The sequence below is a fragment of the Aegilops tauschii genome, chromosome 5 (assembly GCF_002575655.3).
Source record: "Aegilops tauschii subsp. strangulata cultivar AL8/78 chromosome 5, Aet v6.0, whole genome shotgun sequence".
Taxonomy (NCBI): Eukaryota; Viridiplantae; Streptophyta; class Magnoliopsida; order Poales; family Poaceae; genus Aegilops; species Aegilops tauschii.
Window position 1 is genome coordinate 486,579,038 of NC_053039.3, and position 25,877 is coordinate 486,604,914.

At 44.1% G+C, this 25,877-nt stretch overlaps 2 pseudogenes; one reads left to right on the forward strand and one right to left on the reverse strand.

Annotated features, from left to right (window-relative positions):
• Positions 1–346: 346 nt before the first annotated feature.
• LOC109744767 (hsp70-Hsp90 organizing protein-like) lies at positions 347–20,924 on the reverse strand (annotated as a pseudogene).
• Positions 20,925–22,896: 1,972 nt separating this feature from the next.
• On the forward strand, positions 22,897–23,742 carry LOC120964958 (uncharacterized; annotated as a pseudogene).
• The last annotated feature ends 2,135 nt before the right edge of the window (positions 23,743–25,877 follow it).

Genomic DNA, 25,877 nt, shown 5'->3' on the forward strand with positions numbered 1-25,877 from the left:
AAGGTGGATCAAAACTTTTGACACCCAACCATTTTGTCAATTGTGCATTAAATATGGCCTAGTATTTTATAAAATTGATTTGGTCCAATTTTGCAACAAATATATGGTAGGTCCTTCATAAAAAAACTCATTTCAGGCACTCGGAAAATGGAAAATGAATTTTCTGTGCAACGAAAATGAAAACTTCCTTAGGCAACATTGTTTGCCATTCCAAGATGCACCCTTGTGCACAATATGAGATCATTTGAACAAACTATGCCATGAATGTGGCCATAAGATTGAAAGCCATGAATCTTCACGCATGATAGCTCATTTCTGAGAACACTTTTTTAAAATAATTTCCGTATTACAAGTTTATTATTTTTCCTGAAAACTTGGCCACATATAATGACACAATGCGAAGGTTTTCCAATTTTTCGATTTTTTTTAAATTTTTTATGCCCGTTTCAAAATGCTGTCAAAACGGCGGGCTTGACCGTTCCTAGCTAGTGGTTGAATCTTGGAAAACTTTTGATGTTTCTCTGATTAAATAGATACTTATGTACCTAGAAATGATTTTTGTAAAAAAATAAATAGCAAACTATGAAGCAGCTGCAGTTCAAATTTGATCCGCTTCCAACTGAATCGGCGGGAATTTGTCTTTTTCACCAGAGGTGGATCAAAACTTTTGACACCCAACCATTTTGTAAATTGTGCATTAAATATGTCCTAGTATTTTATAAAAATGACTTGGTACAATTTTGCAACAAATATATGGTAGGTCCTTCACAAAAAAACCTCATTTCGGGCACTCAAAAAATGGAAAATGAATTTTCCGTGCAAAGAAAATGAAAACTCCATTTGGCAACATTGTTCGGAATTCCAAGATGCACCCTTGTGCATAATATGAGATCATTTGAACAAACTATGCCATGAATGTGGCCATGAGATTGAGCGTTTGGGTTGAAATCCATGAATCTTCACACATGATAGCTCATTTCCGAGAACACTTTTCTAAAATAATTTCTGTATTACAAGTTTATTATTTTTCCCCGTAACTTGGTCACATATAATGACACAATGCGAAGCTTTTCCATTTTTTTGAAATTTTTTGAATTTTTTATGCACGTTTCAAAATGCGGTCAAAACAGCGGGAATGACCGTTCCTAGCTAGTGGTTAAATCTTGGATATTTTTTGCTGTTTCTCTGATTAAATAGATACTTATGTACCTAGAAATGATTTTTGGAAAAAATAAATAGCAAACTATGAGGCAGCTGCAGTTCAAATTTGACCTTCTTCCAGCTGAATCGGCGAAAATTTGTCTTTTTCACGAGAGGTGGATCAAAACTTTTTACACCCAACCATTTTGTCAATTGTGCATCAAATATGTCCTAGTATTTTAGAAAATTGATTTGGTCCAATTTTGCAACAATTATTTGGGAGGTCCTTCACAAAAAAACCTCCTTTTGAGCACTCGAAAAATGGAAAATAGTTTTTTCGTCCAAAGAAAATGAAAACTTCCTTTGGCAACATTGTTTGCCATTCCAATATGCACCCTTGTGCACAATATGATATCATTTGAACAAACTATGCCATGAATGTGGCCATAAGATTGATCATTTGGCTTGAAAGCCATTGATCTCCACACATGAAAATAATTAAATATAGCTAGAAATATCAGAAATGCATACAAATTGGTGCTCATCCATAAAATGTGGTCTAACTCTAGTGAAAATTTGTGTGGTGCCCTTTTGTAAAATATTTTTGATAGCTGCTTCACAAAATCCCTCTATTTTTAGTACTTGGAAACTATTTTAAATCACAGACTTTTCGAACCAATCAGAACTGTTCTCATGGATCACCCCCTTAGCCGATCTGAACCGTCCACGCTTGGCGAATCCAACATCTCTCACTTGGTCTCAGCAGCCCAAACAAAACCCTAGCAACCCCCGATCGCCTCTCTCTTCCCTCTCCCCGAAAACACACCCGCCGCCGCCTCTCTCTCCCTCTCTCCCCGATCCAGAATCTCGCCGCCCAGTCGCAGCGCTCACCATCCCCCCCAACCTCGCCGCTGACCAACTCCTCTCCCCCAACCCCGCCGCCGGCCTTCTCTTACCCTAGCGCCGCCGCTCCAAATCCTCACCTTGGGAAGGGAAGGCCCCAGATCTAAGCCAGCATCTTCTCTCCCAAGGGAAGGGAATGCCGCAGATCGAGATCCACATCGGTATCGGCGCGCCGTCGTCGACCTGGCCCGTGACGTACCAAGGTCCTCCATGGACATCCGACCCGGCAGTAGCCCGTGTCCACCAAGGTCCTCCATGGCGTCCCGCGCCGGCATGCAGCACCTCCGGCCAGATCCGCCTCGAGCGCTCACCCACGACCTCTCCCCATGGCTAGGGTTACGGGGGCGGCGGTGGCTCCAACTCCAGTGCCTCTGCTTCGTCCCCTCCCTCCCTCCCTCCCACATGCATCTCCACCTTATGGACGGTGCTCCTGCGCTCGGTCGCTACGGGACTGACGTGCGTGGTGCCTCCCTCGGGCGGCCTCCTCCACCGCGTGCGTGACGGCGGTGGATGGCCGTCCCGCAACCGCGGTGGCGCCTGTCCACGGCGTCGACTACACAAAACTCCCATGGTGAACGTCATCCCCTCTGGCTCCCTCCTCTCTCTTCTCAAGTTGTGGCCTTCGTGCAACAGCAGTACCATGCTATGATTCATGGCCATCAAGTCATTTTTTGTGTTCTACTAGTGTTATGCTTTGGCCCGAATTGCTACAATCAAATGACTTTGTGCTAAATACTGTAATTGATGCTAGGCGCTATCACCTCTGCATATTTAGATCCTGCCTCTCAGATTTGCCATTCTAGTACGTGTTTATATGCAGCGGACTTGTAGCCTGTTCGCCGTGACTTTGTTGTAGCTGGTGGTTTCATTGATCCATGCCTAAATTAGTTGCTTAATGCCCCTCTTTACTATCAGATGTAAAATACCCTGATTGGATTATTAATACAAATGTGAGGATATTTCTGCCAAAAGAAAAAGAAACATTGCTGATGTGATAGCGCCTAGTTTTGAGATGCAAGTGATGTTGATTCTGTTCATCAAGGTATGTGTAGTTGATTCATATTTCTCCTGTCCTTGTGCAGGGGAAGTTTTCATCCTTACAGCAGAGCAAAAGGGCTTCACTTCATCGTACCATCCAGGAAAGGTGCGTGGTGGTTGCAAGCCATGGAGGGGAGGCGGTCCTGTTCAACATCGGCTAATTGAACGCAAATCATGCTGCTTGTTGCTTGCCTAGTTGAACACCTGCTGCTGCTACTGCGACACCGTGGCTGGGCTGTCCAGTGGGTCGCGCCTGCTTACCTGGCAGCAGTGGCGGCGGCTACAAGTTTTCTCCACTACTACAGCTCATCTACAAGTCCTACAGCCTGGATCATCTCCTTCACCAGCACCTACATCGGGTCTGAAGTCTGAACCTCTCTTTTGTACTCCATGTTTACTGAATTTCTCAAAAGTCTCCATATTGTGTGTGTGTGTGTGTTAGAGTGTAGGAGTGCAAATGGGCACCCTGTATGGTATTCTGTGGCCCTCTTTAGTTCAACTAAATGAACTGAATTTTCAGAAGTCACATAACATTTGAAAATTTAGTTTATTTGGTTAGATGATCTTTGTTCATAACACATGCTTATTTTAGCTCTTTTAGTTCATTTTTTACTATTATCATTTGAATGTCTTTGTTATAATAAAGCACAGCGGTTATGTATGTACGTGCATATAGTGTTATCTGCAGCTAGTTGTATATGTGGTGCAGTTGTGCAGAGCTACTAGTCATGCTTGGTACTTTAGTATTTTGCTTTCCTTTGTACTGGGTATATTATTTTCTGCTACTAATCTATGAACGCAATAATTAAAGAGAACCGAACTGCTTTTGTTGATTTCCGCTACATCGTTTCTACTTGTTTGTGTGTAAAACCATTCTTAAGCCTGAATGGTACTTTTCTTGTTTTTGTCTATTTTGTTCCTATGAAAAGTCTGCTCTCTTTAGCTCATGCTCGTTACCTCCTCCCCTCATGTTTCACAGGAAGATGATAAACCTTTTTAAGATCAAGCAGAAGAAGGAAGAGGCGGCCAACTCAAATGGGGGGCCTCCTGTTAAGAAGCAAAGTCCAGGTATATGTCTATACCTGACCTCAAGGTTTAGTAGCTATTGTCCTGCTCATGCTCCTGTTTGGTTGGGGGTGTTGATGATATGGTAGGGTTAATTAAAGGGTTCTTGGTTAGCATTCCTTTTAAGTTTAGTTGATTTTCTCACTGTCTATCATCATGGCTTAAGTTTGGTTCTTGTTTTGAAATTTACATGGCTTAGGTTTTAATCAATTGGCATGTTCATGTTAGTTGTTATGGAGTAAATATGATAAGAACAGTGGCAATTGAGCAACACCACTACTAGTATAACTCAGCTTTATTTACTAATCAGTAGGTATCTAGTACTAGTAGATTCAGAATATGCAGTCCTAAAAATTAAAGGGAGCAACAGTAAATGAGTTAAACAAAAATATTCGTCTGCAAATGTCGGTTTGTGTTCGATTTGATTTGGTTTGCTCTGTTGCTGAAGCTCCTCTTTGCTCTAACCATTTTCGCACCAAATGCAGAATGTTCTGTTTTTATTAAGCCCTGATGTTTAGCCCCGATTAGTCTTCTTATTTAGCCATGATGTTTTAATTTATGGAGTTGTTACTTCTTTGGTAAGATTTATTTCCTTGTTGTAGGCATAAGAATAAGCTGATATGAACATAATAATGATACTCTGCATGCTATGAGTAAAGTGCTCTATTTTCTTGCGTCACCTTGTATGAATGAGTATATCGTCTTAATTATCTGGGGAACAAAATCATTGCATTAGCTGAATTTGTGTTATCATTCTAAAGAACTTGTCCTTTTTTTGAATGTTCTGTTCATAATATATTGGCTCCAGTGTTTTGATTCTTCTCTTCTGATTCATGTAACAGGGCGACGACCGAAGGCAGGATGACAGTTCTATTGCTGTCCTAGTGTAGCGAAGGTGGCCTAGTCGACTATGGTCGCGTAGTTAGTCATGCATACAGTTTCATCTGACTGGAGCAGGAGCCCAGTTTGTGCTGATTGTCAATTCTCATTGTGATTGTCCCTATATCTGTGTGACTGATTGTATTTATATCTGTGTTATTACACTAGTAGAGCTTGTAACTGTGTCATGACAGAAGGAGCCCAGTATATCTGTATGACTGTGATTGATTCTCGCAGTTGTTATTTGAAATATTACTTGTATTTTCTGTCTGTTCTTATTTAAACATGGTTATTTATTTATGTCAAATTGTCAAATTGTAATCTGAATAATATGATGCTACCAAAAGGGTCCCACTTTAATAGAACCTGGCAACCAGGACCCGTCTAACTAGTGGACCCTTCTTTTGGAAAAAAAAACTAAATTCGTTTAGACAAAAAGGCCACAACCCAACAATAAAAAGCTTGCAATGTTGGGCTTGGCCCATGAAGCTGATAAAAAATTGATAGAAAAAATATATAAAAAGGCCGAATTGTTGGGCTAGGCCCATGTAGAACACCGAATTGGACCGCGCTGAATCTTATCCACGTCAGCTTGCCACGCTGGATCCTACGTGGCTTGGGAGGTTGCTAGTGACCAAAAATTTGGTCAAAGAACCAACGACCTTTTACAGAAGGTCGTTAATTTTAGTTTACGACCGCCAGCTTTTGACCTTCTGTTTTTGGTCACAAAAAGGTCGCAAATGAAAAACTATGACCTTTCAGCGGCCAATAGTGAGGGTCACAAGTTGACATATTTCTTGTAGTGCTAGTCCAAACTAGATCAAGTTTGGATTAGTAGTATACTTTTGACATGCACCACATATTGCCTCCACTTGAACCTAATCCACCTTCATTTGACACACTCTTACGGACATAACGATATAAACCTCATAATTGGTATTGTACCAAAATTTGTATAACGGCCTATAAATACACTAAAAATGAAAAAAAGAGTACTAGTAGCGATGGATAGTAAACACACTACAACTAGTTGGATTAGCAGCAACGCGGGATAGAACAAACATTGCCGCTATGTGTCTTAGCAGTAGCGCTTGTCGCACGTGCTACTGCTAAGTAATAGCTGTAGCGCCTTACACTACTAGAAAAACGGCTATAGCAAATATGGACATTAATGGCGAACCAGATATAGGTGCGCCATTAATGGCCATATTACTAATGGCGCACCTGGCATGTGGTGCGCCATTACTAGTTTTGCCCTGGCCCCACACCCCTCCCCAGACTTAGCAGTGGCGCACCAGGGGATAGTGCGCCATTACTAGTTTTAACTAGTAATGGCGCACCACACCCACCGTGCGCCATAACTATGTGTATCACTGGGTCAAACCTTGGTCAAACTTAGTAATGGCGCACTTTGCATAGGTGCGCCATTACTATGTCAAACTTAGTAATGGCACACCTATACAAAGTGCGTCATTACTAACATTGACCAAGGTTTGACCAAGTCATACACATAGTAATGGGGCACTTTGTGAAGGTGCGCCATTACTAACTTTCTTTGCACACCCCCCTTGGACCGCCTTTTCAGTTTTAGAAAAAATAAAAGGAAATGATGGAAATGTCGAAAATAAGTTTCCCATGTGATATGTGGTCTAGTTGTTGGGAAAATTTACAAATATGAATTTCGACTTTATTTGCAAAATTTCTCTGGAATTTAGTAAAATGGGCATAACTTTTGCATACGAACTCGGATTAAAAAACAATTTATATGAAAAATCATCTACTCGAAAAGCTACATCTGAATTCAACTGGGGGAACCCTGTTGAAGATTTTTAGAATTCCCAAAAAAACTAACTGAATAAAAGATACAGGGCTTTTAAGATCTAGAGGGGGGAATGAAAAAAATCAAACTTAGTAATGGCGCACCATTTGCTAGGTGCGCCACTAGTAACAGAAAAAGAAGTTAGGTTTTGATTTTTTTTTTGGAATTTTTTTCAAAATATGATACGTAATATGACCAGGAAGTTTGAAATATTTTTTCAAAATTTCATCACACTCATGACCATGAACAAAATCCTAGACATCAACAAGGTTTAATAGGATTGATATGATACATATATCAATAAGTGCCTGTTAAGTTAAGCGTGCTCGGGCTGGAGTAGTGTGAGGATCGGTGACCTTCCGGGAAGGAGTGCGATTTGACATGAGATTAAGCATATTGACCCGAGATTAAGCCATAGTGACCCGAGATTAACAAAAAAACGAAAAAAATTCTAAAAAAAATTTGAAACAAAAATTTGAAAAAAAATCTGAAAAAAAGTTGAAAAATTTTGTTAGTAATGGCGCACTTTCAGATAGTAATGGCGCACTTCCAGGCATAGTAATGGTGCACTATGTGGTGCGCCACTATTATCTGGGATACTAATGGCGCACCAGAGGTGCGCCATTACTATTTGTTACTAGTGGCGTGATAATAATGGCGCACCTATAGTGGCGTGACGTTCCGGGAAGTTTGACCACGGAGTGCGATTTGACTTGAGATTAAGCATATTGACCCGAGATTAAGCCATCGTGACCCGACATTAAGAAAAAACGAAAAAAAAAATCTGAAAAAAAAATTGAAACAAAATTTTGAAAAAATATTCTGAAATTTTTGTTGAAAAAAAATTGTTAGTAATGGCGCACTTCTATGTGGTGCGCCATTACTAAGTCAGATAGTAATGGCGCACTTCTAGGCATAGTAATGGCGCACTATGTGGTGCGCCACTATTATCTGGGATACTAATCGCGCACCAGAGGTGCGCGTTAACTATTTGTTACTAGTGGTGTGATAATAATGGCGCACCTATAGTGCGCCATTAATGGCAAAAATAGGTGCTCCACTAACAGGTCTTTTTCTAGTAGTGTTATGGGTAGCGCGGCTGCCCGCGCTACAAGCGGGCATTAAACCCGCGCTACTACTAGGGTTTTCCCTAGTAGTGTGCACCCCCTCTGCAAGGTGACACAAACTAGTTACTCTTCTCCTTGGAAGATAAATATGCATACTTTCCAGTCTGTGAACACAAAAGGATGAGATTATAACAAAGCAACACCACATAATGAAACATGCCGCATCTCTTGCACTTGCACACAATGAAATGAGCATTTACTATGTCTGCATTATGTAAAAACTAGGCATACCTTCGAACTGGATCTCCAGGTACTCTTGGAGAGCCTACTTTAGTGTACAGCCAAACCTTAATCTCACCTATGAGTTAGAAAAGACCCCACTACAGCAGCCCTTAGTGTTTAAATCGTTGACAAGCTCTGTTAGAGTGTTAGGTCAAGAACAGCAAGTAATCAAAGCAAACAGTCCTAGTATGACTGGCTGATGCAAACAAGCAATTGAACAAATGTGTTAGCAAATCTTACATATCAAGAAAAGAAGCAAAGAAGGAGGCTTAAAGACCATCACTTGACCGACCAGATTTAAGGGGCATTTAAACATCACTAGTAAAGGTGCCCGTGCGTTGCAATGGGCATATTCGAGTGATTCAACATCATGGTATCTAACATATGGATATTCATGCGGCCTTCTCGACTTTCTTTCGCTGTTATAGCATTAATTTTCTTGTCCTCCTCCTTTCCACTCGCAATCCCACCTTGAGTCCTCGACCTGCACTTCCAAACACGTGACCATTGCAATTTGGTTATATTTCAAACCTATCTTATATTTGTACCACCGCTAGTCTTTTGTTCTGCAATTAACATTGTAGAGCAGAATACCAAATTAATTTAGGTGAACAGATGCAACACATTCAATATTATTCGAATGTGATGTGTTATTTGCTCATCCACTCCTATAGGCTTCTTCCAGAATATATGTGTAGATATTATATCAGTGTGCTCTATATAAGTGCAACAATCAGTAATTGACCATTGACATGAGCTTTGACTCCATGGTCACTATGTAATACAGGAATAAGAAAAGGCCAATATTTCATTATTGCTTGACTGTTACTGAAATTTGACAGGAAATCAAGTAGCGCTACCTCATCTTCTTTTAGACTCCTAGAGCATATACAACAGAAACAGAACAAAAACTAACCAAGAATATACATATCCATGTGCACCACTTTCAGAATATATGACATATTGACTCTGAGATAACTAACTATTTTTGTTTCCATGCATTCAAGAAGCGCTGTATTACTTTCAGGATCTTATTCCAAGTTTAACTTGTTTACAAAGATTACAAATTATGCTGTAGCATGATTTTTCTATGACATCCAAAAAAATTATGGTTATTCATATAAAACAGGCAACGCAAGTAATTCTTGGTCCAATTCTAAAATGGGCAGGTTTGGATCTGCTAAAGAACACTTTGTTTCTCTTGTTCCATAACCTAATGACCACACTTAAGCATAGATAGGTTTGTATATATGGTAAAACAACAGCAGGCTCGAAGTAATAAATCACAGGCAGGGAGGAAGCAATGTAGATGATGGGGGCTTAGCTTACTTGTCAGCGTAGTGGAGGAGGTAGAGGTAGGTGATGGAGCTTTTGCACCTCGGGTGACTGCACCTCCATGTTCATACAACCTATGGCGCACGCTAATAAGTCTGAATATACACGGCGCGAGAGGACAGGAGGATTCGACTATGACCACACCACATTGATGTTGTTGGAGTCTGGCACGCGCTGGCCGTGATGGCAGGTCGTCCTACAGGTGCTCATCCGTACCCTCCCTTCTCTAGGCTCTCTCAGGCCGCGGCGGCGGAGATCCGTAGGGGACGAACAGCCACGTCTCCAATCACTGAACCCAACGATGCCCAAGCCCGACCGCCGTTGCGTTCGTGCTCCCGAGATGTCCTGAGCAGCCCTTGGATGCTCCCGGAAATCAATCAACACCTGCAGACAACAAACACCTCAATGTTATCGCACTGTTCGCCAAACCAACCTCTGGCTCAAGAAAGAGGAGTAAACAGACATCTGATGATGAACTTACCTACAGCATCACATGGTCCGTCAGGATGTTCTGGATTTCAGGGTCCTGCATAGCTTTGCCCTGTCTCTCTTTCTGTTCCTCTGGGGTAAAGTTTTCCTTTGTTCACCTTGTTGATCTGCTGAATATATCTGAGAACGGACAGCAACGGTTAGGAGCTGTTTGGTGGAATCTAAGATGAGAAACCAGTGACTGATTGACGATCTCTTTCAGTGCTACTTACCTCTTTATACCATCAAGCAGCTCCTGGTTACTAGGATCATGCTTTAGGCCTTCCCGATAAGTTTCCATTGCGTTGTCATACTCTTTCATGAAAAACTGGATTGTGCCTTTCCTGATGTATCCCTTGGAGAATGTAGGATCTAGCTCGATGCACTTCTCGGCATCCCTTCAGGCATGGCACCCATCTTGGTGTAACCGGTAGCCCTGTAGCTGTATACCTGAAATATACAATCCACGCAAACAACAACTTAGCAGTTATACCAAACCCACTACAGGACAAACCTATACTGCAGAAGCACCTGAGGCACCAGTCGTCATCGACAGGCTAATTCAAAAGGCATATATATACACAGTTCGGTATGTTCTCTACATTATTGGTTAATCTTATGCGGGTTCCTGCCAGATAAAAAAAAATCTTTCGAATATAACAGTGAAACGGTTTCAAATAATGATTTTGCTCAAGCAATTGAGTAACATAAAAGTTCAAGGAATTACCTTCAGATCCTTCAGGTTTCTCCTGAGCGCTTCAGTGTAATGCTTCACTGCTTCTGGGTATTTTTGCTGCTTAGGGAACTCATTACCTGCAGGGTAGTAGCAAGAATAGAGAACCTCATCATTAACTGCCCCAGACTATTGGGGGCAGAAAAGCAGTGTTAACATTACAATTCACGCAGCTTACCTTTCTCTCGCTCCCCATCAGTTTTTTATGGATCATAATACTCTTGTTACTCGAGCTCCTTCTTTGCTTGTTCAACATCATTTAGTCTTTTCAGGGTATCTGGGTTTGATGCTCAGTTAGAGCCTTCTGGAAAGTCTCAATGGCAGCATCGTAGTCTTTGGAAGACTTGGCAAGTTTGGCAAGAGCAGTTGCTTTCCTTATCAGTGCCCTTGAGACCATCTTGAAGCCAGGACAGTCAGCATGAAGTTCCCTTCCCCTCTCAACAGTCGTATAACAATCCCTAATGCAATCATCATACTGGTATTTGGAGAAACAGAATATTAGCTCTCAAATCACCAGAGGCATAAGTAATTCGAGAGGGCTCCCGATTCCAATACTTAAGTTAAAACATGTGGCAGTGAAAAATCATAGCAACACTATTGATTTACGAAATCTGTAGTTTATTCAAGCCCTGTAATATCATACAGAGCAAGTCCAAGCCCCCAAAAGGTAGGAAGGCAGATATATAGAGATAAATTCACTGTTGTTATTAAATGTTGATGAATGTGTAAGGATCGCCTCGATAGTGAAATCATTCTTGAAGGAAATATGCCCTAGAGGCAATAATAAAGTATTATTTATTTCCTTATATCATGATAAATGTTTATTATTCATGCTAGAATTGTATTAACCGGAAACATAATACATGTGTGAATACATAGACAAACAGAGTGTCACTAGTATGCCTCTACTTGACTAGCTCGTTAATCAAAGATGGTTATGTTTCCTAGCCATAGACATGAGTTGTCATTTGATTAACGGGATCACCTCATTAGGAGAATGACGTGATTGACTTGACCCATTCCGTTAGCTTAGCACCCGATCGTTTAGTATGTTGCTATTGCTTTCTTCATGACTTATACATGTTCCTATGACTATGTGATTATGCAACTCCCGTTTACCGGATGAACACTTTGTGTGCTACCAAACGTCACAATGTAAATGGGTGATTATAAATGTGCTCTACAAGTGTCTCCAAAGGTACTTGTTGGGTTGGCGTATTTCGAGATTAGGATTTGTCACTCCGATTGTCGGAGAGGTATCTCTGGGCCCACTCGGTAATGCACATCACTATAAGCCTTGCAAGCATTGTGACTAATGAGTTAGTTGCGGGATGATGTATTACGGAACGAGTAAAGAGACTTGCCGGTAACGAGATTGAACTAGGTATCGAGATACCGACGATCGAATCTCGGGCAAGTAACATACCGATGACAAAGGGAACAACGTATGTTGTTATGCGGTCTGACCGATAAAGATCTTCGTAGAATATGTGGGAGCCAATATGGGCATCCAGGTCCCGCTATTGGTTATTGACCGGAGAGGTGTCTCGGTCATGTCTACATAGTTCTCGAACCCGTAGGGTCCGCACGCTTAACGTTACGATGACAGTTTTATTGAGTTTTGATGTACCGAAGGAGTTCGGAGTCCCGGATGAGATCGGGGACATGACGAGGAGTCTCGAAATGGTCGAGACGTAAAAGTCGATATATTGGACGACTATATTCGGACTTCGGAAAGGTTCCGAGTGATTCAGGTATTTTTCGGAGTACCGGAGAGTTACGGGAATTCGTATTGGGCCTTAATGGGCCATACGGGAAAGGAGAGAAAGGCCTCAAAAGGTGGCCGCACCCCTCCCCGTGATCTGGTCCGAATTGGACTAGGGAAGGGGGGCGCCCCCTTCCTTCTTTCTCCTTCTCCCTTCCCTTCTCCTATTCCAACAAGGAAAGGAGGAGTCCTACTCCCGGTGGGAGTAGGACTCCCCCTTCTGGCGCGCCTCTCCTCCCTAGGCCGGCAGCCTCCCCCTTGCTCCTTTATATACAGGGGCAGGGGGGCACCCCATGGACACACTTGATATACGATATTTTAGCCGTGTGCGGTGCCCCCCTCCACCATATTACACCTCGATAATACCGTTGCGGAGCTTAGGCGAAGCCCTGTGTCGGTGGAACATCATCATCGTCACCACGCCGTCGTGCTGACGAAACTCTCCCTCAACACTTGGCTGGATCGGAGTTCGAGGGACGTCATCGAGCTGAACGTGTGCTGAACTCGGAGGTGCCGTGCGTTCGGTACTTGATCGGTCGGATCGTGAAGACGTACGACTACATCAACCGCGTTGTTATAACGCTTCCGCTGTCGGTCTATGAGGGTACGTGGACAACACTCTCCCCTCTCGTTGCTATGCATCACCATGATCTTGCGTGTGCGTAGGAAAATTTTGAAATTACTACGTTCCCCAACAGTGGTATCAGAGCCTGGTTTTATGCGTTGATGCTATGCACGAGTAGAACACAAGTGAGTTGTGGGCGATATAAGTCATACTGCTTACCAGCATGTCATACTTTGGTTCAGCGGTATTGTGAGATGAAGCGGCCCGGACCAACATTACGCGTACGCTTACGCGAGACTGGTTTCACCGTTCGGAGCACTCGTTGCTTAAAGGGGACTGGCGGGTGTCTGTCTCTCTCACTTTAGTTGAACCGAGTGTGGCTACGCCCGGTCCTTGCGAAGGTTAAAACAACACCAACTTGACAAACTATCGTTGTGGTTTTGATGCGTAGGTAAGAACGGTTCTTGCTAAGCCCGTAGCAGCCACGTAAAACTTGCAACAACAAAATAGAGGACGTCTAACTTGTTTTTGCAGGGCATGTTGTGATGTGATATGGTCAAGACATGATGTGATATAATTTGTTGTATGAGATGATCATGTTTTGTAACCGAGTTATCGGCAACTGGCAGGAGCCATATGGTTGTCGCTTTATTGTATGAAATGCAATCGCCATGTAATAGTTTTACTTTATCACTAAGCAGTAGCGATAGTCGTAAAAGCAATAAGTTGGCGAGACGACAACGATACTACGACGGAGATCAAGGTGTCGCGCCGGTGACGATGGTGATCACAAGCATGGTGCTTCGGAGATGGAGATCACAAGCACAAGATAATGATTGCATGTGATGTTAATCCTTTATGCATCTTATCTTGCTTTGATTGACGGTAGCATTATAAGATGATCTCTCACTAAAATTTCAAGATAAACTGTTCTCCCTGAGTATGCACCGTTGCGAAAGTTCTTTGTGCTGAGACACCACGTGTTAATCGGGTGTGATAGGCTCTACGTTCAAATACAACGGGTGCAAAACAGTTGCACAGGCGGAATACTCAGGTTAAACTTGACGAGCCTAGCATATACAGATATGGCCTCGGAACACAGAGACCGAAAGGTCGAGCGTGAATCATACAGTAGATATGATCAACATAGTGATGTTCACCATTGAAACTACTCCATCTCACGTAATGATCGGACATGGTTTAGTTGATTTGGATCACGTAATCACTTAGATGATTAGAGGGATGTCTATCTAAGTGGGAGTTCTTAAGTAATATGATTAATTGAACTTGAATTTATCATGAACTTAGTCCTGATAGTATTTTTTGCAAATTATGTTGTAGATCAATAGCTCTCGTTGTTGCTTCCGTGTGTTTATTTTGATATGTTCCTAGAGAAAATTATGTTGAAAAATGTTAGTAGCAAAGATGCGAATTGGATCCGTGATCTGAGGATTATCCTCATTGCTGCACAGAAAAATTATGTCCTTGATGCACCGCTAGGTGACAGACCTATTGCAGGAGCAGATGCAGACATTATGAACGTTTAGCTAGCTCAATATGATGACTACTTGATAGTTTAGTGCAGCATGCTTAACGGCTTAGAATCGGGACTTCAAAGACGTTTTGAATGTCATGGACCATATGAGATGTTCCAGGAGTTGAAGTTAATATTTCAAGCAAATACCCGAGTTGAGAGATATGAAGTCTCCAACAAGTTCTATAGCTAAAAGATGGAGGAGAATCGCTCAACTAGTGAGCATGTGCTCAGATTGTCTGGGTACTACAATCGCTTGAATCAAGTGGGAGTTAATCTTCCAGATAAAATAGTGATTGACAGAATTCTCTAGTCACCATCACCAAGTTAGTAGAACTTCGTGATGAACTATAGTATGCAAGGGACGACGAAAGTAATTCCCGAGCTCTTCGTGATGCTGAAATCGACGAAGGTAGAAATCAAGAAAAACATCAAGTGTTGATGGTTGACGAGACCACTAGTTTCAAGAAAAGGGCAAAGGGAAGAAGGGGAACTTAAAGAAGAACGGCAAGCAAGTTGCTGCTACAGTGAAGAAGCCTAAGTCTGGTCCTAAGCCTGAGACTAAGTGCTTCTACTGCAAAGGGACTGGTCACTGGAAGCGGAACTACCCCAACTATTTGGTGGATAAGAAGGATGGCAAAGTGAACAAAGGTATATTGGATATACATGTTATTGATGTGTACTTTACTAGTGTTTATAGCAACCCCTCGGTATTTGATACTGGTTCAGTTGCTAAGAGTAGTAAGTCGAAACGGGAGTTGCAGAATAAACAGAGACTAGTAAAAGGCGAGGTGACGATGTGTGTTGGAAGTAGTTCCAAGATTGATATGATCATCATCGCACACTCCCTATACTTTCGGGATTAGTGTTGAAACTAAATAAGTGTTATTTGGTGTGTGCGTTGAACATGAATATGATTTGATCATGTTTGTTGCAATACGGTTATTCATTTAAATTAGAGAATAATTGTTGTTCTGTTTACATGAATAAAACCTTCTATGGTCATACACCCAATAAAATGGTTTGTTGGATCTCGATCGTAGTGATACACATATTCATAATAATGAAGCCAAAAGATGCAAAGTAAATAATGATAGTGCAACTTATTTGTGGCACTGCCGTTTAGGTCATATTGGTGTAAAGCGCATGAAGAAACTCCATACTGATGGGATTTTGGAATCACTTGATTATGAAGCACTTGATGCTTGCGAACCATGCCTTGTGGGCAAGATGACTAAAACGCCGTTCTCCGGAACTATGGAGAGAGCAACGGATTTGTTGGAAATCATACATACAGATGTATGTGGTCCGATGAATATTGAGGCTCGTAGCAGGTATCATTATTTTCTGACCTTCACAGATGATTTGAGCAGATATGGGTATATCTACTTAATGAAACAGAAGTCTGAAACATTTGAAAAGTTCATATAATTTCAGAGTGAAGCGGAAAATCATCGTAACAAGAAAATAAAGTTTCTACGATCTAATCGTAGAGAAGAGTATTTGAGTTACGAGTTTGGCCTTCAGTTAAAACAATGTGAAATAGTTTCACTACTCACGCCACCTGGAACACCACAGCATAATGGTGTGTCCGAACGTCATAACCGTACTTTATTGGATATAGTGCAATCTATGATATCTCTTACCGATCTACCACTATCGTTTTGGGGTTATGCATTAGAGACAGCTGCATTCACGTTAAATAGGGTACCATCTAAATCCGTTGAGACGACATCTCATGAACTGTGGTTTAGCAAGAAACCAAAGTTGTCGTTTCTTAAAGTTTGGGTTTGCAATGCTTATGTGAAAAGGTTTCATCCTGATAAGCTCAAACCTAAATCGGTGAAATGTGTCTTCATAGGATACCCAAAAGAGACTGCTGGGTACACCTTCTATCATAGATCCGAAGGCAAGATATTCGTTGCTAGGAATGGATCCTTTCTAGAGAAGGAGTTTCTCTCGAAAGATGTGAGTGGGAGGAAAGTAGAACTTGATGAGGTAACTGTACCTGCTCCCTTATTGGAAAGTAGATCATCGCAGAAATCAGTTTCTGCGACACCTACACCAATTAGTGAGGAAGTTAATGATAATGATCATGAAACTTCAGATCAAGTTATTACTGAACCTCGTAGGTCAACTAGATCAAGATCCGCACCAGAGTGGTACGGTAATCCTGTTCTGGAGGTCATGTTACTAGACCATGATGAACCTACGAACTATGAAGAAGCGATGGTGAGCCCAGATTCCGCGAAATGGCTTGAGGCCATGAAATCTGAGATAAGATCCATATATGAGAACAAAGTATGGACTTTGATTGACTTGCCCAATGATCGGCGAGCCATTGAGATTAAATGGATCTTCAAGAGGAAGACGAACGCTGATAGTAGTGTCACTATCTACAAAGCTAGAATTGTCGGAAAAGGTTTTCGACAAGTTCAAGGTGTTGAATACGATGAGAGAGTTTCTCACTCGTATCTATGCTTAAAGTCTGTCTGAATCATATTAGCAATTGCCGCATTTTATGAAATCTGGCAAATGGATAAACAAAACTACATTCCTTAATGGATTTATTAAAGAAGAGTTGCATATGATGCAACCAGGAGGTTTTGTCAATCCTAAAAGTGCTAAAAAAATATGCAAGCTCCAGCAATCCATCTATGGACTGGTGCAAGCATCTCGGAGTTGGAATATACGCTTTGATAAGTTGATCAAAGGATATAGGTTTATACAGACTTGCGGTGAAGCCTGTGAATGTGAGTGGGAGCACTACAGCATTTCTGATAAGTATATGTGAATGACATATTGTTAATCAGAAATAACGTAGAATTATTCTGCAAAGCATAAAGGAGTGTTTGGAAGGAGTTTTTCAAAGATAGACCTCGGTGAAGCTGCTTACATATTGAGCATCAAGATCTATAGAGATAGATGAAGACGCTTGATAAGTTTTTCAATGAGTACATACCTTAACAAGATTTTGAAGTAGTTCAAAATAGAACAGTCAAAGAAAGAGTTCTTGCCTGTGTTACAAGGTGTGAAATTGAGTAAAGACTCAAAGCCCGACCACGGCAAAAGATAGAAAGAGAATGAAAGTCATTTCCTATGCCTTGGCCATAGGTTCTATAAAGTATGCCATGCTGTGTACCAGATCTATTGTATACCCTACACTGATTTTGGCAAGGGAGTACAATAGTGATCTAGGAGTAGATCACTGGACAGCGGTCAAAATTATCCTTAGTGGAATAAGGATATGTTTCTCGATTATGGAAGTGACAAAAGGTTCGTCGTAAAGGGTTACGTCGATGCAAGTTTTGACACTAAATCTAGATGACTCTAAGTCTCGGTCTAGATACATATTGAAAGTGGGAGCAATTAGCTAGAGTAGCTCCGTGCAGAGCATTGTAGACATAGATATTTGCAAAACACTTACGGATCTGAATGTGACAAACCCGTTGACTAAAATTATCTCACAATCAAAACATGATCACACCTTAGTACTCTTTGGGTGTCAATCACATAGCGATGTAAACTAGATTATTGACTCTAGTAAACCGTTTGAGTGTTGGTCACATAGAGATGTGAACTATGGGTGTTAATCACATGGTGATGTGAATTATTAATGTTAAATCACATGGCGATGTGAACTAGATTATTGACTCTAGTGCAAGTGGGAGACTGAAGGAAATATGCCCTAGAGGCAATAATAAAGTATTATTTATTTCCTTATATCATGATAAATGTTTATTATTCATGCTAGAATTGTATTAACCGGAAACATAATACATGTGTGAATACATAGACAAACAGAGTGTCACTAGTATGCCTCTACTTGACTAGCTCGTTAATCAAAGATGGTTATGTTTCCTAGCCATAGACATGAGTTGTCATTTGATTAACGGGATCACCTCATTAGGATAATGACGTGATTGACTTGACCCATTCCGTTAGCTTAGCACCCGATCGTTTAGTATGTTGCTATTGCTTTCTTCATGACTTATACATGTTCCTATGACTATGAGATTATGCAACTCCCATTTACCGGAGGAACACTTTGTGTGCTACCAAACGTCACAACGTAAATGGGTGATTATAAAGGTGCTCTACAAGTGTCTCCAAAGGTACTTGTTGGGTTGGCGTATTTCGAGATTAGGATTTGTCACTTCGATTGTCGGAGAGGTATCTCTGGGCCCACTCGGTAATGCACATCACTATAAGCCTTGCAAGCATTGTGACTAATGAATTAGTTGCGGGATGATGTATTACGGAACGAGTAAAGAGACTTGCCGGTAACGAGATTGATCTAGGTATCGAGATACCGACGATCGAATCTCGGGCAAGTAACATACCGATGACAAAGGGAACAACGTATGTTGTTATGCGGTCTGACCGATAAAGATCTTCGTAGAATATGTGGGAGCCAATATGGGCATCCAGGTCCCGCTATTGGTTATTGACCGCAGAGGTGTCTCGGTCATGTCTACATAGTTCTCGAACCCGTAGGGTCCGCACGCTTAACGTTACGATGACAGTTTTATTGAGTTTTGATGTACCAAGGAGTTCGGAGTCCCGGATGAGATCGGGGACATGACGAGGAGTCTCGAAATGGCCGAGACGTAAAAATCGATATATTGGACGACTATATTCGGACTTCGGAAAGGTTCCGAGTGATTCAGGTATTTTTCGGAGTACCGGAGAGTTACGGGAATTCGTATTGGGCCTTAATGGGCCATACGGGAAGGAGAGAAAGGCCTCAAAAGGTGGCCGCGCCCCTCCCCATGATCTGGTCCGAATTGGACTAGGGAAGGGGGCGCCCCCTTCCTTCTTTCTCCTTCTCCCTTCCCTTCTCCTATTCCAACAAGGAAAGGAGGAGTCCTACTCCCGGTGGGAGTAGGACTCCCCCTTCTGGCACGCCTCTCGTCCCTAGGCCGGCGGCCTCCCCCTTGCTCCTTTATATACAGGGGCAGGGGGGCACCCCATGGACACACTTTATATACGATATTTTAGCCGTGTGCGGTGTCCCCCTCCACCATATTACACCTCGATAATACCGTTGCGGAGCTTAGGCGAATCCCTGCGTCGGTGGAACATCATCATCATCATCACCACGCCGTCGTGCTGACGAAACTCTCCCTCAACACTCGGCTGGATCGGAGTTCGATGGACGTCATCGAGCTGAACGTGTGCTGAACTCGGAGGTGCCGTGCGTTCGGTACTTGATCGGTCGGATCGTGAAGACGTACGACTACATCAACCGCGTTGTTATAACGCTTCCGCTCTCGGTCTACGAGGGTACATGGAGAACACTCTCCTCTCTCGTTGCTATGCATCACCATGATCTTGCGTGTGCGTAGGAAAATTTTGAAATTACTACGTTCCCCAACAATTCTAACTACCAGTAGTTGAGGGAGTCCTGGATTAGGGGGTCCCCGGACAGCCGGACAATATCCTTTGGCCGGACTGTTGGGCTATGAAGATACAAGATTGAAGACTTCGTCCCGTGTCCGGATGGGACTCTCCTTGGCGTGGAAGGCAAGATTGGCAATACAGATATGTAGATCTCCTCCCTTGTAACCGACTCTGTATAACCCTAGCCCCCTCCGGTGTCTATATAAATCGGAGGGTTTAGTCCGTAGGACAACAACAATCATACCATAGGCTAGCTTCTAGGGTTTAGCCTCTACGATCTCGTGGTAGATCAACTCTTGTAATACTCATATCATCAAGATCAATCAAGCAGGAAGTAGGGTATTACCTCCATCGAGAGGGCCCGAACCTGGGGAAACATCGTGTCCCCCGCCTCCTATTACCATCCGCCTTAGACGCACAGTTCGGGACCCCCTACCCAAGATCCGCCGATTTTGACACCAACATTGGTGCTTTCATTGAGAGTTCCACTATGCCGTCACCATAAGGCTTGATGGCTCCTTCGATCATCGGTAACGATGCGGTCCAGGGTGAGGTTTTCCTCCCTGGACATATCTTCGTATTCGGCGGCTTCGCACTGCGGGCTAACTTGCTTGGCCATCTGGAGCAGATCGAGAGCTACGCCCCTGGCCACCAGGTCAGGTTCGGAAACTTGAACTACACTGTCGACATCCGCGGAGATTTGATCTTCGACGGATTTGAGCCCATGTCAGGTGCGCCGCACGATCACGATGAGCATGATTTAGCTCTGCCGTCGGACAGTGTTCGGGAGATCACATCTGCAACTACTCCGGCCCTCAATCCGGAGCAAATTGTGCCATCCGAGGACGGGTGGGTAGGCCCCGCCATGGAGGCCACACTCTCAGTGGCGATAGAGCCGGATACGGACTCCACCCCTTACGAGAGCCATGTTGCCGAACCACCAGATTCGTCTCCGGCCACGGACTCCGAGCCGCCTGCGTCCGTGCCTGTCGAATCCGATTGGGCGCCGATCATGGAGTTTACCTCCACGGATATCTTTCAGCACTCACCTTTCGGCAACGTGCTAAATTCATTAAGGTCTCTCTCCTTGTCAGGAGAACCTTGGCCGAACTATGTCCGGCTAGAATGGGATGCGGACGACGAAGAAATTCGCTACCCACCCACCACCCACTTAGTAGCCTCTGTCGATGATTTAACCGACATGCTCGATTTTGACTCCGAAGACATTGACGGCATGAACGACGATGCAGGAGAGGAACAGGAACCAGTGCCCACAGGGCGCTGGACAGCCACTTCATCACATGACATATACATGGTGGATACACCCAAAGAAAACAATGACGAAGAACGGCAGGATGCAGCGAAGGATAGATCCCTCGAGAAGCAAACAAAGCGTCGGCGTAGGCGCCGCTCCAAATCCCGCCTCGGCAAAAACAGCGATAACATCGCAAGAGAAAATAACACCCCAGTCGACCCCAGAGGAAACGACGACCACATCGACCCAGCGGCAGAGCACGATGAAACTGCAAACGGCGAACATAGTACGGATCCGATGTCCGAACACGGCGACACCGAGGATAAAGCTCATCAACCTCCCTCCGGGGAGGAAAACAGTCCGGACGAAGATGCACACATCATCCTAGAAAGGCACTTGGAACAAGAGAACCTCCGCAGAAGGCTTATTGCCACAGCGAGGAGTCTGAAGAAGCAGAAGCAAAGGCTTAAGGCCGCACAAAATACGCTCAACAGTAGATGGAACAAAGTGCTCGACAACGAAGAAATGTATGGTGGAAGTTACCACACAAAGAGCTATCCAAAGCGCAAGCTATTGCCCGAATTCGACGATGAGGCCTTAGAGCCCACACAGCCAAAAAATAAAACGGCCAACCGCTCGGATCAACCACCTTGTGGCCGCGATAGAGCGGCTAACAAGGCCGCACATAAGTCAACACACGATCTACGTGAGGACTTGCGCCAAAAATCCAGTATGACCAGATCCATCTTTGGATCTAGGAAGCGCGCTACGGCACAAAATCAAAACCGAATACTACAACCGTCCGAACGCCATGATACATCCAAATACAGGGGTGCCGCACACCCCTTATGTTTCACCGATGAGGTGTTGGACCATGAATTTCCAGAAGGATTCAAACCAGTGAACATAGAGGCGTACGACGGGACCACAGACGCTGGGGTCTGGATTGAGGACTTTATCCTCCATATCCATATGGCTCGCGGAGACGATCTCCACGCCATCAAGTACTTGCCCCTCAAGCTTAAAGGACCAGCTCGGCACTGGCTGAACAGCCTCCCCGAAAACTCAATTGGAAATTGGGAGGAGCTCGAGTATGCTTTTCGGGCTAATTTTCAAGGGACCTATGTCCGACCTCCGGATGCAGACGATTTAAGTCATATAATTCAACAGCCCAGAGAGTCAGCTTGAAAGCTTTGGAACAGGTTTCTCACTAAGAAGAACCAAATCGTCGACTGCCCGGACGCCGAAGCCTTAGCAGCTTTCAAGCACAGCGTCCGAGACGAATGGCTCACCAGACACCTCGGCCAAGAAAAACCGAGAACAATGGCAGCCCTGACAAGCCTCATGACCCGCTTTTGCGTGGGCGAGGATAGCTGGTTAGCCCGCAGTAGCACCAGTGACCCAAGCACATCCGAAGTCAGGGATGGCAATGGAAAACCACGACGCAGTAAAACAAGCATCGAAATACAGAAGACAACCCAGATAATACGGCGGTAAACGCCGGATTCAGGGGCTCTCGACCAGGTCAGCGGAAAAAGCCTTTCAAAGGCAGCAGAGATGGACCATCCAGCCTAAACAAGATTCTAGACAAACTATGTCAGATTCATGGCACCCCCGATAAACCTGCGAATCACAACCATAGAGAATGTTGGGTCTTCAAGCAGGCCGGTAAGCTAAACGCCGAACACAAGGGGAGGGAGACACCAGGTGAAGACGAGGACGAGCCTCGCCAGCAAAGCACTGGGGGACATAAAAAATTCCCACCAGAGGTCAAAACAGTGAACGTGATCCACGTGACGAAGAGGAAAAGCAAACATGCACTCCGAGACACACAGGCTATAGTGCCCGTCACCCGTAAGTTCAAACCCTGGTTGGCCTGCCCGATCACTTTTGATCGCAGGGACCACCCGACAAGCATCCGGCATGAGGGATTGGCTGCCTTCATCTTAGACCCAATAATAAACGGATATCATCTCACACGAGTCCTATGGACGGCGGCAGTAGTCTTAATCTGATATATCAGGACACAGCCCGCGAAATGGGGATAGACCCGACAAACATCAGCCATAGTAATACTACCTTCAAGGGAGTAATACCAGGCCCAGAGGCCCGCTGCATGGGCTCTCTATTACTAGAGGTTGTATTTGGTTCTCCCGACAACTTCCGAAGCGAAAAGTTAGCCTTCGACATCGCTCCATTCTGAAGTGGCTATCAAGCACTTTTCGGAAGAGCGGCTTTCGCTCATTTTAATGCAGTACTGCATTACGCTTCTCTCAATCTTAAGATGCCCGGTCCACGTGGCATCATCACCATTAGCAGAAATATTGAACGTTCCTTACGAGCGGAAGAATGTGCGACGGCTTTAACAGCCGAACACTAAATGGCCCCTCCAACCAGACTAAAGGATCGGTCGTCAAGACCGCGGACACGGCTAGACGAGTCTGGCGAATTACTAGCTATAACAGCTTACATAAACCCGAGATTGGTTTGATGGTTATACCCCCATAGACGGCACCAGGGGCTTCCCGCGTATAAACAGGGCTAGTTCGGCTCAACTTTACTTATATTGAATTTTCATGGTTTATCAAGAATAACCAATTTTTCGCACAACAACTTTCACATAAGTTCTTCTCTTTTACAGACGACAATCGTGCTACACCCTTCCAGGATACGGCACAACGGAGACACAGGCGACGTGTAGCAGGGACCTGCCCAAAGGTTTCTTTTTAGATTAAGACCCTGTGTAAACCTTTTTTACTGTCTCTTGTTGTTCACATCCTCCGGATACTTAGTATAACCGAGAAGGATGCTTACGTTATGGGCATTTCGCCACGTCAGAACATTGCAAGTACCTGGATACTCGGGGTTCATTCTCAAGGGCATTGCTCAGCCCGACACATGTTATAAAGACCGAATACCTTAGGGAGTGTTCGACGTCGCGAGTTTGGCCTTATGTGCATCAGCTCCGAATCATGTCTTTGGTCAAATGTTGGGTTTGCCCGGCTCCCGTGTTTTGCTACCTTACGTTCCGCTCTATCGGCTAAGGTGGCACCGGGAGAACTACTGCGATTGTGCCCTGGTTCATCTGGATGAGCACCTTAGTAGAGAAAGCTGAAAACTGACTGTCATGATAAAGCGCGAGACCGGTCAACCACTCGATGACTTAGCGGAATCTTCAGGATTCCTCCACATTAACGAAGGGCCGTTTCCCGGTCATGTACGTACGCGCCCCGTATTCGGACGAGCGCGGAGGTACCAGGGGCTATATAGTAGTCCCACCGTCAAACTCCTATGGCTAAGTGAAAGTGTTAAAGCAATATAGTCCGATTGCCTCGTTCGCTGCGCTACCACCTCCTTAATGGACCAAGACGTTGGATCAAGTGTGAATACGCGTTTTTTGCGAACACCCCTGCATTATATGCGTGGGGGCTGAAGCCGACGACTGCAAACTTTCAGGTTATATACATATATACATAAACAGCCGCACAGGAGGCAGCATAATACTTTCAGGCAAAAGTATAAACCAGCCTTTATAATTCAATAAAACATTGTTTTTACAATGGGAATACATGTCACTAGAACATAATATTCTTCGAGCACTGAGCCTCTATTGAACGAGCGCCTTCAAGGACTTCTTCAAAGTAGTGCTCGGCAGATACCCGGCCCACGGCCGAACTCTGGGTTGCAATAGCGGTGGCCTCCATCTCCACCCAGTATGTCTTGACACGGGAAAGTGCCATCCGCACACCCTCTACGCACGCCGACCTCTTCATAGCGTCGATGTGCCGCACGACACCAAGGAACCGTTGCACTAAACTAAAATAACTATTCGGCCTTGGCCCTTCCGGCCACAGATGATCCACAACAGACCTCATGGCAAGCCCGAACAACCTATGGAGCTCGGCCCACTCGGTCATTCGCTCATTCAACAGCAGCGGATGCACTGGAACATTGAACTATGACTAGAACAACTTTTCCACTTCACGATCCTTTTGATCTTTGAAAAACTCGGCCGCATCAGCAGCACTTGCTGCCAAATCCACATATGCGTCTGCAGAACTCCATATTTGATCAAGAGGGGCATACTTTAGATCTCCGAACTTCGTCCGCAACAAAAAGGGCTTCCCAGCTACGATATCACCAGCCTGACGCAGCTCCTCCTTCGCCGCTCTGATTTTAGAGCGGGCTTCCTTGGCTACTACCATGGCCTTCTCCAGGTCCGTCGCCTTCGTCGGCTTTCTTTTTCAAGAAGCTGGTAACGGTCGGCGGCATCTTTCAACTCAACGGCCATCTTGGCTATTTTTTCCTTGCTTTGGCAATGCGCAGCCTGTTCGGCTCTCAGCTCTTCGACCGCCTTTAGAGCGGCCGCATCACTATTCCTGGTTTGTTCCTTGGCTCGGGCAAGTTCTGCCCGAAGGGTCTCCACAGCGACAGCTCCATCTGCAGTCACAACATATTAAAGATACTGGCATCATGCTCCTCTTACTATGTGTTGATCACCGGAGAAATCACATACCCTGTGCCTCGTCGAGCCGCTTGTTGACAAGCACGATGTCGGCATCTGCACATGAAGGCGGCCTGATTATTACCTGGGACTATGATCCTCTGTTTGCCGCCGTTCTCGAC